Source organism: Choristoneura fumiferana, chromosome 18 (assembly GCF_025370935.1).
Source record: "Choristoneura fumiferana chromosome 18, NRCan_CFum_1, whole genome shotgun sequence".
Lineage (NCBI taxonomy): Eukaryota > Metazoa > Arthropoda > Insecta > Lepidoptera > Tortricidae > Choristoneura > Choristoneura fumiferana.
The window spans coordinates 13692072-13706463 of record NC_133489.1 but is presented as its reverse complement, the minus strand read 5'-3'; the positions used below and the strand labels follow the sequence as shown (position 1 = coordinate 13706463).

The 14392-nt window shown below is 37.1% G+C and overlaps 1 protein-coding gene across 2 annotated transcripts in view; it reads left to right on the top strand.

The window, feature by feature from the left end:
• The window catches only part of LOC141437612 (semaphorin-1A-like), a 143156-nt gene that overhangs the window by 85298 nt on the left and 43466 nt on the right, over positions 1–14392 (top strand). The window lies entirely within an intron of this gene.

Sequence of the window (14392 nt, the reverse complement as noted above, 5' to 3'; positions counted from 1 at the left end):
AGTACATATAGATTTGCGGACTTGTGAAAAGAGCCACGATATCAATTCACGTTTGTGTTTAAAATTGAATACAGCTTTCAGTGTACTTAATAGTTTCACTAAGCACAAGGAATTTATGTTACTGCTAACTATACCAGTGCAGCCGCCTTGCACTCGCTACAGTTTCATGCTCCGCGTTACAATAAAATCCAAGTACAAAGTAAATATCTTTGTAGTCCCAAACTAGGCAGCACTAGTTTACTGCATTCCAATAGCTAGCTAAACTAGGATCCCAGTTGTTAGTTAGAACGACAATTCCAGCGTCGGGTCGGAGTGTTGACATTGGTCTCGCTCGACTCTCAAACAGCCGGGACCAAAATACAAGACAAGCGTAGACTTACTTATGCCTCGAATGCTCTTAACCGTAATGAACGAGTACGTGTCTTCGCTGCAATCCTCAAGTATTCCCACGGGACGGAAGAAGTGAGGCAAAGAAAACGTCGGTGGCAACGAGCCGACGTGTAATTCACAATACACTTGCTGCGAGACAAGTTGGTTAGAGTTCGCGAGCTTCAAAGTTATATTGTTCCCGACGGAGCGGGGCAAATAGGAAACGAGCAATAAAAATAGTTCCAGGCATCCGTCGGCCGGGGACGAATTCCGACCAAAATTACGTGAGCAAATTAGACATTCCGGGACATTGCGCTGGAATAATTGAGACCCCCGCAGGCTCGTTGGCGGGAAGAATGCGCGCTGCACGCCGCGCATCGAGCTCCCAAGCCTACTGCAATTAGGGTTACCATATATCTTAGAATTTGTGATGAGATCGGTTTAATTAATCAAACCTATTAATACAGAAAATAATTTCCTGTATACATTTAGGGCCTATTTAAAAATCAACTTTGGTGACGTTAATCGCACAACTAAAATCATTATCGAGAATTGAAATCCTCACTGCACAAAATTATCAATAATGTAATCAGGCTTTTTTTCTCCGGACTTTAAAATTTTTCACCTGGCAACCCTAAGTGCAATTGCGCTGTCGTTCCACATATCGAGGTCCTCATTACGGGATACCTAGGAATACTAGACGTCTTTATGCTCAGGAAGTAGTACCTAAATGGTATCAATTGTACGGGCTCAAGCTTGTCAAATACTTGATTGAACAACTACTAAAAATATGTTATAACTAAAATAACCTCCGATTTAAGTTTTTATTCGGGTAATATTATTTATTGCAAAAATCTATCAACTGAATACATATATCTTATTATAATAATACATAATAATAAATATCATGGGACACTTGACACCAATTGACCTAGTTCCAAACTAAGCAAAGCTTGTACTATATGTACACTAGGCAACGGATAAACATACTTATATAGATAAATACATATTAAACATCCAAGGCCCGAGAACAAACATTCGTATTATTCATACAAATATCTGCCCCGGCCGGGATTCGAACCCGGGACCTTAAGCTTCGTAGTCAGTTTCTCTAACCACTCGGCCATCCGGTCGTATTAAACCATAATTGATGATTAGTTGAGAAATATTAACATTTAATTATTGATTTACATATATTATTACATCGCTTGATTGTCCGATAATGAATTCTGAAACAATAAATTTTGTATTACACTCCAGCCGAGGCTTGTTGGATTGCTATTACACCACAGTTTAAATTGATATTGGAGCCGGTTTACGGCTATAATCGAATAAAAATACAATTCACATCATCGAGACGAAGCATTCAGTATTTTAACGAAAACCAGTCGCGCTTAGTGCCTCTAACAGTACATTATGTTTTATAACATAATGTCATTAAACTGAATAAACAACCTGTTTAATACATATAGTTTTATGTTAATGTGTTTTTGGAGCATTAAACCAGTATATCTTCATAATGTATGCAATTACTTCGAGCGAAACATTATTATTGTTGTAGACTCGAACACAACTAAAAACAAGAGATGGAGGTTCTATTTTTACGACAAGCATTAACATATGTATGTAAAAATAAATGATTCGTCGATAAGCCAAAGGCTACTAGAAACACAGGGAAGCTTAAAGTTCCATCTTACAGACTGGCTAAAACCAAAAAGTCGTTTCTGGGAAATTGCATACGTTTTTATAATAAAATTCCAAAAAATATTATAAATGAAACGGATACAAAATTCAGATCTATTGTCAAGAAGACATTAATATCAAAGGCGTATTATAAAGTTAATGATTATATCATGGACAGGGATATTTGGAAATAATTCCGATCCGCATTAGCGATCCCTTCAAATAGCGAACCTACTGTGTTAACAATAAAGTTGTGATACTTGTGATGTATACATATCATTTAATAACATTATAAATCTGTTTTAAAAAAATATACCTACCTCGTTGAGTTTCTTGCCGGATTCTTCTCAACGGAGGTTCTTCCGAACCGGTGGTAATTTTTTTTTTGACATTCATAAGTGCTTGTTATGGCCTAAATTTAATAAAGATATTTTGACTTTGACTTTGATTCTGTATAATTAAATAGTATACTTGTATAATTATGTTCCTGCGATTATATTGAAACCTTCATGCATTTACTTTTCCTCCACAATTGGTTTCGAAGAATGATGGAATTAACAGTAGTCATGCAGCCTCTATCATTCTTTTTGTCTCCAAAAACAATCTCTTTTTTAATTCCTTTTTTTAACAGATCCCAAAGACCTCCCATTTTCTTTCTTTTTTCTTTTTAATGTTTTTATTGATAGAACACTATAAAATGTAAATTAGGTACAATAAAAGAAAAACTAAAACCACATTAAAATTAAATAAGCTAAAACTGTAATAAATCTACAAATGGACCCTGCGGCATGGTACCAAAGATGCTGGCAGCATTTCCCCATTTTCTTAGTATTTGCTGTAAAGATGGAAAGAAGTTTGTATCGTTCTGTTGTCGCAGGTTAAACGTACATCGCAACTGTGTGCAAGTACCATCAGTCTTGTCAAGGAGCTGAGCATTAGAGGAGAATTCTCGCAAAGCCCCGTGGAAAGCGATAATATAAAAGGATTGGTGGCAATTCATATGTGTTTAGTCAACCGACTGCGGTTTCATCCCCTGGCTATTTTTAGACTAGTTTAAGCCGGATGTTGGCTGTTTGATATATCAACGTTGCATATAAAATGTTTCTCTAGATTTATATATATATAAAAAATATATTTTTTTAAATCACGTTTGCAACGCTAACGTTTTTTTCGTACACTTACTTCGTTTAGGTAATCGCACAACCTTTAGTAAAGTTGTCCCACAAAACGAGTTCAAATCAAAGCATAGGCATCTTAAACAACCAGACGCAGACTGACGCTGTTTCACCATCCATTGATTAAATTTATTTGACGGATGAATGTGATGCCGTCTCTGTTTGTTTTGTTCGAATAGACGGAGGCGGCATCACATTTATCCGTCAAATAAAACTAATCAATGGATGGTGAAACAGCCCCTTAATGTAATAAAAATCCATAAGAAATTAACGGGATTGGACTGGAGTCGCACTCACGTGGACTCGTTTAATATGGGGATTTTATTTTACACACGTCACCAATTTTATATTTAACTATTTTACCTATAGGAACAAGTAAGTATTATTATATGTACTAGTGGAATAGTTGGTATTCCTTGCTACGCAGCCGTGGTGGCGTAGTTTTAACTGTTTTGCCTCTCAAGCAGAGGATCGTGGGATCGCGAGCCCGAGCTCGCACTTTGAGGTTTCAGAATTTAGGTATGTGTGAAATTACATTTAAAAATTGCCATGAGCTTTGGGGTGGAGGAAAACATCGTGAAGAACCTTGCACACCTCTGTAAAGAAATTAAATGGTCTGTGTGTAGTTCTCAAGCAGTACTGAACTCGCGTGCGAACTGTGGCACAAGCACAAGCTCTTACAGGTCTGTGGTCTATATACTTAGGTCTAGGCGACGTATATAAGCCGATATGATGATAATTATCCCACTAATATTATAAATGCGAGTTTGTAAGTCTGTTTGTTTGTTTGCTATTTGCTACCTCATCACGTCTAAACCGCTGAACTGATTTAGATGAAATTCGGTATATAGATAGTTTGAGTGACACGGATGGACGGACATGATTAGGATAGCGATAAACAAATTCCACGCGAACGGAATCGCGGGCAACAAACAACGGTAATATGTAATGTATCCCACTAAATAGTAAATAGGAATTATAAAATCTAAAACCGTATTATGCAAAGGGAGATAAAATGAAAATACAAACTGAAATATAGATGCACAGAAAAAACCAGAAAAATAAGACCAACACTGGGAATCGAACCCAGGTCCTCGGTATTCCGTACCGCGTGCTATACCGCTACGCCACTGTTGGTCAACTGCACAGACACGAATTTCCCCTATGCACCACATATCTCAGCTTGTTTGTTTCTTATTTAGCCACTTAAGCAGTGACGCTAAAAAAATAGCCACAAAAAAATGGCCACGTCTTGGAGCTAAAAGTTATATCCTCCTTGTTAAAGTTTAAACATATCATTTTTTATTAGTGGAGACGGGACCGAGCCGAGCACCCGACACGCATGATCGGCCTTAATAACGAACTAGCCGCGCCGGCCCCTGCGCCTTACATCAATAACAATCCTTGGATATCCGCACAATCTCTCTTTTTTCATGGTTTACATGGTTTTGGTGATTTACTTTTAATTATTCCATTGCGGAAGTCCATGTCAATGAAATACCTATGAACAATTACCTTGACAATTACTTTACCTTGTATGACTTCTGATATGCTACGTCTATGCAACACAGGGAGCGTTCGAGTATACGTAACGCAATTTGGGGGAAGGGGGTCCTGAAAAAAGTTACGATGCGTTACAGGGGCGGGAGGGGGGTTCAAACAACGCGTTACGTCACTTTTTTGTAACAAATACATACTATAATGTCCTCAAAAGTGGGGGATTCGCATCATCAGATGTTGTTCTTGGCCTATAAATGCTCTCATGCTGAGTTGCCAGTGTGAAACGGCTAAAGTAAAGCTAAAATAATTAAGGGAATTTAGGTGTTATGTAACGTTTAGAAAGGGGGAGGGGGTACAGAAAAATGGTACTGCGCGTTACATGGGGGGAAGGGGGTCAAAATCTCCAAAAATTGCGTTACGTATTACTTGAACGCCCCCACAGGCATGCATGTGTGCATGGAACTCCTCCACATCCGCACTGTAAGAACACACACAAATCACACCAACCCAACTATCACCACCACCATACTACCCTGACGCGTTTCGATATCAACCATAGTTCATCATCAACATCTGTAGCATGGTGAATGGTGGTGTTGCTCTGCTGATGAACTCTGGTTGAGTCAACGTAGTGTGATGGTAGTGATAGTTGAATTTGTGCGAATTTTGTGTATTCTTACAGTGTTGAGGTGGAGGAGCATAAACAACATTTGTTGCGTAGACGTAACTATAATAAAGTCGCGGGTGAGCAAAGTAATTGTTTACCTACTAATTTATTTGCTGACATCTTCGCATTATACAAGTATTCAAAAAGTCTTTCTTTTCACAAAAACAACTAAAATACAGTTACAAAAAAAATACGGCTACTATAACTACAAAAGTACATATAAGTAGTCATAATCCACTTAGCTATTAGTAAAATAACAAAAAGATTGTAATCTTAGATGAATGATTGGTCTCGCGCGCTCGCTCGACTAGATACCGCGCTACCTAAAAACAAAAGGTTCGTGAATGCGGCAACTCAATATTGTAGTGTGCGTAAGAACGGTGTAAGACAATTTGCAAGGATGCTAGTGTGCGTGACGAAATGTGTTGCCAGCTGCTCCACTGTTACCCGAATTATTGGGAAAATAAATTATTCTGTGGTCTATTAAGCTACTGGTTACAAAATGTATCTTGGGAAATACTTAGAAATGAAGAAGTAATTAAGAGTGAATGTATTAATATGTTTGTGTATAGGTTAGGCGTAGGTTTCTTCTTTAAAAAAAATGGTAGGTATGTAGGTATATCAATGATCTGGCCTCACTTTTAATTAATATATATATATATTTAAGAACATTCAATATTTACAAATAATTACTAAAAATTCATGGACTGAGTCACCAACTAAGAAGTTTTGCGTATTTAAGATAACACGTTGCACCTATAGTTAAACCTAATATAATGTACAGGTTAATTAAGACTAAAATAAAAAAAATGTTTACAAAATATACATACATACATGCATACATACATACGCTTGAAAAACATAACCCACCTTCGGGCAGTCGGGTAAAAAGTTAACATTTCAGGAAAATGGGTATAAATACGAAAAAAAAATTTTTTTTTCGTTTCCCATAATACCTAAGTAAATCAGCTGTTTGGGCTTTTTGAATGGGAAGACGAAAAACATTTTTAATTTTAAGACACATTCACCCCTTAATTAAATAGTGTCGGGTAACAATTTATACACCTTCAGTGTATATATCACAAAGATAAACATTAAATAATATAGAACTAGGTTATGTATATATAATAATTACGTTATATACTTAAATAAAATAACTTATTAAAATGTATCCTCATTCGATGATGATAACAATAAAATTCAATTTATTAAAATCTCAACCACGGGGAATTTGATTCTTGTGTACGCGGCAACACAGAATGGCGTTTAGGGTTCATGTTATTTTATTTTGTAATTTCGAAATTATACGATATTTACTGATGGTATGTGATCCCAGTGTCCTTCTTATTTCTTGTAGTATTATTTTTACACAGTTTCACTGCGCAAACTGGCATTTTACTTCGGTTTATGACCAAAATTTAACAAAACATTCGGTACATGCACCTTACGCAGTTTGCAACGCGACTGACTCGCCTCGGGCTCGGGTACGCCGAATTCGGCGTACTATTTGCTGCCGCATTTGACAAGTACGCCGGCGGTATCTAGTCGAGCAAGCGCGCGAGACCAATCATTCATCTAAGATTGTAATAATAATAATAATGAATACTTAATAGTTAAAAGAAATAAACAGTTCAAAATTTTATTTTTTAATAATAATCCAATTATAGACTTACGTCATGTGGGGATGAATGTTATCATGCTTAAAATTATACAGAATACTTAGCTTAAAAAGTCATTCTCTTTAATCCATTTCATTCGCTTGAAACTTTAACGTATTGCACCTCAATCGGGAAAAGGTGTGTGATGGGTTAAAAATAAACATGCCACGTGCAGCAGGGCTACTACGAAACTCGAAACTCGAAAGTCGTATCGTACCGCCCCTATCGCTCTCGTATTAAATAGTATAAGTGTCAGAGGGACCACACGACACGAACTTCGAGTTTCGCGTTTCGTAGTAGCCCTGCAGGACAGGTGGTGGACCCGTTTTTAGCTGTCGCCCGCCACACGGAATAAATAATTATCTAGAGGGGTCAATTTTAATTTTGTGCGCTAAAATCTTGATATTCTTGCTTCGCCTGAGACAGTCCGATGGCGATGCCGACAAAAATGTCCATCTTAGATTATAGCGCTTAGTGTTACACGGCATTAGTTTTTTTAACTAGGTATCTGTCTTGGTCTAATCGCTAGGAAAATGCTTCTTATCGAGTTTTAGCCCGAACAAAGCTCCGTCAACCAGGTACTTTTTATTATAAATACAAATTTTCGAAACGATAAAGTTAGTTACCAATGTTTATATCTGGTTCTATATCCCAAATGATTTAATATATCCACGTACGTCCTAAGGTGTGAATAGTATTGTGGAACAGTTCTCGTTAGCAGCCCCCGTGGATTGGCGTGTTAGCAACGTACCGCATAGGTACCCACAATTGTATATGTTACCTTGAATCGTCGGTTCGCTTGAAGCCAAATTGCGCGGAAGCCCCTCGAGACTCACGCGTTTGGGTCACGACTCCACTCCAAATTTAAAATTGATTACAAAAAATATTACCAAGTTTGAGTCGAGCGTCGTGATTCGGGTTCGGAGCGTACCTCTAGATTGTTCATGTGTACCACATTTATTCGTTTTGGGTCATAACTCTCTGACAGTAATGGATGGTCGTGAAACCTTTCTACTGCTATCAAATCATAGTATTTTTGTTTTGTTATTAACGTAATGTTTGGTTAGGGTACATTTGTACGAAGTCGCGGCGTAATTTCTTGTGAGGTCTTTTTGTATACGTTGTGTTTTTGCATAATATAATAAACAAAAAAAATAAAAATAAGCTGAAAAAAATAAAAGCAAATTTAAAAAAAAATACCTGTTTACCTAGCTACTAATAAACAAAGTAAAACAAAAGGTTTACATTCATTCAAATAGGTACGTACCTACTAATATGTGTTACATGTCAATTTTTATTTATTTTAAAACTGTTATTTGAAAATATGCTACTTCAATTAATATGCCTAAGTAACAAATATAAGTACAAAAAAATCGTCACTTGTAGGTATTTAGGTACTGGGGCCCCATTAATAATTATTTGTTAACATCGAACTTCATCTTATTTAAGTGTACAACACACTAAAACGATAATTCACGCTCGCAATCAACTGACTAACGATTGTAATAAACACCTGAAACCTGTGCAAAAATCAGACGATCCCCGTCCCTAAATCGCGGCGAGCGTTAAAAACAGAGCACTTAGCCCGACAGACACCGGTCTCTATAAAAAACAAACCCACTCGTAAAAATAATTTATTCAACATATTCCATTTGTACCTATCTAAAATTGTTTTTGGCTCGAAACGTCGCAAAAAAAACTAGGAATCATTAATTGATAATTACCGTATCACACAAGAACGCCGATTACGCTGTATGAGAGTTTATAAGTAAGGAGATACTCAAACAAGTTTGATTACAGGTGGTATGTTATTTGGACGAACCTCTTATGCCTGTATAAATACAGAGCGATTCATCATAATACATAATTCAAATCGCATTACGGTACTCATACTACTTACTAAAAGTAATAAGTACATATTATGAAGCAATAACTATAGCAATTTATTCGCTCAAAGAAGACAGCTGCCAGCGTTTAGATTATAATAAATATTGCGTGAAAATAATTAATAGGGAAATCACTTTCGTCACACAGTATGGGTCCGACTGAATAGATGTTTTTGTAATTAATATTCAGTATTAGAAAATGAGTTTAAGAACCGTTAAACTAGTTAAACCGTTAGCTAACACACCGACCGACGTTTACTTCATGCAATATTACATTTAATTAAGTATGCGTTTGTGAACGTTTTAAATCTACATACATCAGAATCCTTGCCTAAATGATTTTTATTTAGTAAACATATAAATAATAGATCAAGCATCATGACCTAGTATTATAGTCTTCACAACGCATCACAACATGGTGCGAAACTTAGCAGCTTAGAGATATCGACTTCAACGAACTAAGACACTATCAAGGCATTAGTGACTATTTTTTAGTTGTTTGTTCAAATATGTACCTAAGTAGGAATTAGTATAAGTATTGAATACCTAATGAAACTTGACAAAATAATAGTTTGACTAATTTTGTGATTATCTTAGTACCTAGTTTCCAAGAACACTGTACAACTACATATTGTTTCGCAAATTTCATAATGAGCATCTGTGTGTGGTCCACACCGTAACACACGTCTAGCCCAGAGCAGGCAACAGCTACTAAAATAAACGAATAACGGTACAGTACTTACGCTCATGAGAAGAAGGATAAATATTTACAAATCTTAAAAAAACACCTTCAGCACCTTCTAAGAAAAATTTACCTTCACGGGTTGCGGTATTAACACCACCACAACGGTGGGTTTTTGTGCGCATGCTATTATATCGAGCAAAAATTTTAATAATTTACATCGTAAAAAAACGTGTCACTTCAATACAGGCTGACCTAGCTTTGCTTTTACGTAGTAACATGTGGAAACAATGAATAAGCTTCGGAGAAAGCATTCTCAACCATTCGATGGGCAGCTCATTCCTGCCGTTTAGCCCGCTTTTCGAGCGGCTAATGTAATTAGTTCATTACTTTATCCTGAGACAACCCTCGCACTGTGTGCGCCGCAGATTTATAGGCGACCCTCTGTTTCCCCGTGCCTCTCAGCACGTGGATCCCGGATTCCAAATTGAGTTTTTCCGCTCTGAATAAAAAGCTGGAAATGTGGAGACTGTGAAAGATTTCTCATTCCCCTGATTGGATAGCAAAGTTTTATAATACGCTGAATGAAATTGTGTGAGGTTTCCGCAAAAGGCGCTGCCTATTTCATCAGCATTCACATCGCCAATTTGTTTAACTTAAATTGTCAAAAAGGCTGGTTAAAGTACGCGTTCCCGTAAAAAAAAGAAATGGTAGGTAATTTATTTGACCAAAACCATGCTCTATAAACATCGCAAACCAACAAAAAATATAACCTTATTCTTCTGTAGCCATGCGTAGTGATTAATTTTTTGTCGCTATACCTACCTCGGAAACCAGACCTTGACTATTGGCATTACTGGACCTTGAATCATAGCAAAATAAATTAAATCGTTCCCTTGCGACATCCAATATTGTCGGAAGATCAACAAAAACATGACCGTAAAAAGGTTATCCGTGACCACGAAGTTATTGTTCTGTAGTATTGCTTTATTTGAAATTGTTCGAGTAAAACAATATACTTAAATAAAAACAATTATATGCATTTAAAATTCGAAATTCAGTATTTAGAATAGGTACATAAAGAACAACGTTCTTCTTAATTGGTTTTCTTAAAAATTACCTACACAAGCTATTAGTCTCCATGGTGTCAGATGAATGAAACAAAGCATATTATTTAAACATGAGCCAAGAGTTGAGATTAAACAGGTAAATGTGACGAGTTATGTGTGTTTGAAGCCGGACTGTCCCGTTAATGAGTGTACAATGCTAATGAAGGCGACGTGTGGAGGCAGCACCTGCCGCGACCGTGGGACGCCGGGCCACTGCACGTTCTCGGCAGTCCAACTTTATTCAAACAGTTGTTTTGCTATTGATTTCATTAAAAACATCACGTGTTTTCTTATTGTTTTCGAATATTTTTATTGACTGTCTATCAACAATTTAACAAAACAAACTATGTGCTAAATATAGTCAGTTTATTTAATTTACATTCAAAATCATACTTGTTATTATGTATTCCATTAAGACTCTTGTCAAACAAAAAGTTTTCACAGCTCACAGCGGGGTAAAAATGACTCGACGTGGCTTGTGCGTGTATGCTTAGGCTAATGCTTAGTCAATCACCAGCATTGTTTTGTTTGATTCGGCCAATGTCAAGAGCGCGCCTCTGGCATCGGTCACCGTCAACTGCCACTCAGGACCGCGCTCATAGTTGACAGCCAATTAGCCTATGCTCCTGGTCCACCGTATAACCCCTGGTTCTCACACACCGCCGAGGCGACGAAGGCGCCGACCTTTGAGCAATGAGAACTTTGGCCGTAGTTAACTAATCCGTTTTGGATCAGCTGGCGTTGAACAATCATGACCAAGACGGATTATGTTAATTTAGAGGCCAAGAAAGCAAATTCGAATTTATTAGACCTTAAATAAAAAATCGTCGCACCTTTTTACGTCACGGTCACCGCGTCTACATTTCATATTTCTGAAAATGAAGTACCACCCTTAGGTACAAATGATAAAATAGCGTCCTTAGGTCAGGACTAAACCCACCCTTATGCATTCAAATCACTGACAGCTAATTACGCCATACCCTTGGCCCAAGTTTGCTCAGCCCGCACATACAATCATTTATCTTTATTCGACAGAATCGCCCGCACGAGCGCCGCACTTAATCCCGGCTCGATCAGGGCAGTCTCCTCCATTAGCCCTCACTCATAACATGGCATCATATTGCGAACGGGGCTTGGGCTATCAACATATCGACGAGCGTGGAATTGATTATTTCCCCGTTTTTAAATTATCTATGGTGAATAAGGAACCAATGAAGACACAATTTGGATAATAATGAGTTGATGACGTTGCAAGTATTTCTGTAATCCAATAAAATTAGCAAATAAAATAGGATAATTTAGGCCGTTAAATTCTCCAGCCTGTGTAAACCCGACTTCTAGGCACAGGCCTCGTTTTAGGCAGAAGGGTTTGGGCTGTGTCCTGGTGCTGATCAGGAATTTCACGCCCACAATTGAACGGCTTCGCATGTGTGTGTTGATTTTCTCAAGTTTTAAATGTACCTACCTAATTCAGAGGAAAATTCTCAAAACGTCAGGGATGCGAGTCCGGGTTCGAAATTACCATCCTCTGCTTATGAGATCATACGAAAACCTACTAAGCTGCAAGATTTACACTTTATTCCTCGCGATATAACCTTTTTAAACTTTATGTTAAGAGACCCCGCGTCCCCATACAAAAGTAGTTTCGTTCTAATTTACAAGCAACACTAAGGATCAAAACGCAACTTTGCAACTATAATGGGAGCAGCCATTACGATGTTTATAAATAGGTTTGGTTAAAATAAAATGTAACTGAAAAAAATAACGAATTTCCATTTCTCATACAAACTTATAATTAATGTGATTTTATTTTGTTTTTTTTTTATTATTATTTTGTTACATTGAATATGAACGAAAACTAATTATAAGCATCAAAATAGCTGCCCCCATCATAGTCGCAAAGTTTCATTTTGTTTCATTGTGTTGTTTGTAAATTAAAACGGAACTACTTTTATATGAAAATGCAACCAGCGGCGAGCGTACTCCAAATGACAGATGATAGTGAATGATAGCTATGGGAGTAGGTAAGCAATACTCTGTCTGTTGTTAATTCTTGCTAATTAAGTTTGATATCTATAGATTAGGTACATACATGTTCGGCTACTGACAAAATCTAATATGTGCTTTTTTGCGGAAATAAAAATTGACGCTCGGAATTATTAGTTGCGTAAAAATGTAGTACTGCTGTTTTACACTTTTGTTTGTCAGATTTACTGACGAGCAAAAATAACGGGTCGGTTTCCAAACAGCTCTAGTTAAATCTGACCAGATATCTTTCATCATCATCATCATCCCAGCCTATATACGTCCCACTGCTGGGCACAGGCCTCCTCTCAGAACAAGAGGGCTTGGGCCATAGTTCCCACGCGGGCCCAGTGCGGATTGGGAACTTCGCACGCACCATTGAATCGCTTCGCAGGTTTGTGCAGGTTTCCTCACGATGTTTTCCTTCACCGCAAAGCTCGTGGTAAATTTCAAATGTAATTCCACACATGAATTTCGAAAAACTCAGAGGTGCGAGCCGGGGTTCGAACCCACGACCCTCTGCTTGAGAGGCGATTGGTCAAACCACTAGGCCACCACGGCTTTTTTATATATATACTAGCTGTTGCCCGCGGCTTCGCCCCCGTTGTATTTTTCTGTATTTTCTTCCATAAAAACCTTCTCCTGATAGTAACGAACACAACAAAAAAAGAATTAGCGAAATCGGACCAGGCGTTCCCGAGTTTTGCGCTTAGCAACACATTTTACGATTCACTTTTATTTATATAGATTAACATTCGGAAACAGGAAACTCTAACTCATTAACGTGTTTGAACTTTTATCTCGTCTAAAAATGGATATAACATGCCAGTTACGTTATGGGCAGATACCTATATTACAATAAAACTAATTTAAACAGATTATCATCTATCATCTTTCAAAACTTTACTCAAAACAGTCATTGCTCATTCTAGTCGTTGGGTTAAAGTAGTATTGACAGTAAAATTATTATATTTTTTTTTATTATTACTAGTTATTATGTTAAAATGTAATATCGTCACGACTTTGAAAAAAATCTCGTATCTCAAATCAATATGTCAACAAAATTGATCCTTGAAAAAATGGTTATAAAGTTCACTCATAATTTTTTTATTCTTTGAGATACGAGCTTTTTTAAAAGTAGTGACGATATATAAGATGACGAGATAATTTTAGCCGTTTAATAAGTTCAACTGAATACGCCTGTAAACGTTTTTCAAAAATAGAAGAATATTTGATTGAGGTTGATAAATATTTCTGTACATTTTGCCGAAGTTAAAAATATATTCTAAATCCAAATTGGAAATATACAATAAGTACGAGTAGGTATACATAACGGTAATTTCCATGTCGCCACGCACGACATTCATCGATCGGCTGGAAGAAGCATTTTATTTAAAGGAGAACCTTTCTCAGGATTTATGGCGCCTTTTTCTCTATCTACTACGAGTACAAGTTGGATACTGTGAGTTACATGGTGAACTGATTTTCAAGGTTATTTGCTATTCTTGGAATATCTTTAGCGCCGCTTGTGAGTCAGTGAGTGGTGAGACTAGTGCAGTGAGTCACGCGGGTACACTTCGATTGTTTCTGATAATTTATTTTTTCAGTCACCGAACTGAATACGAGGTATCCTTAGAT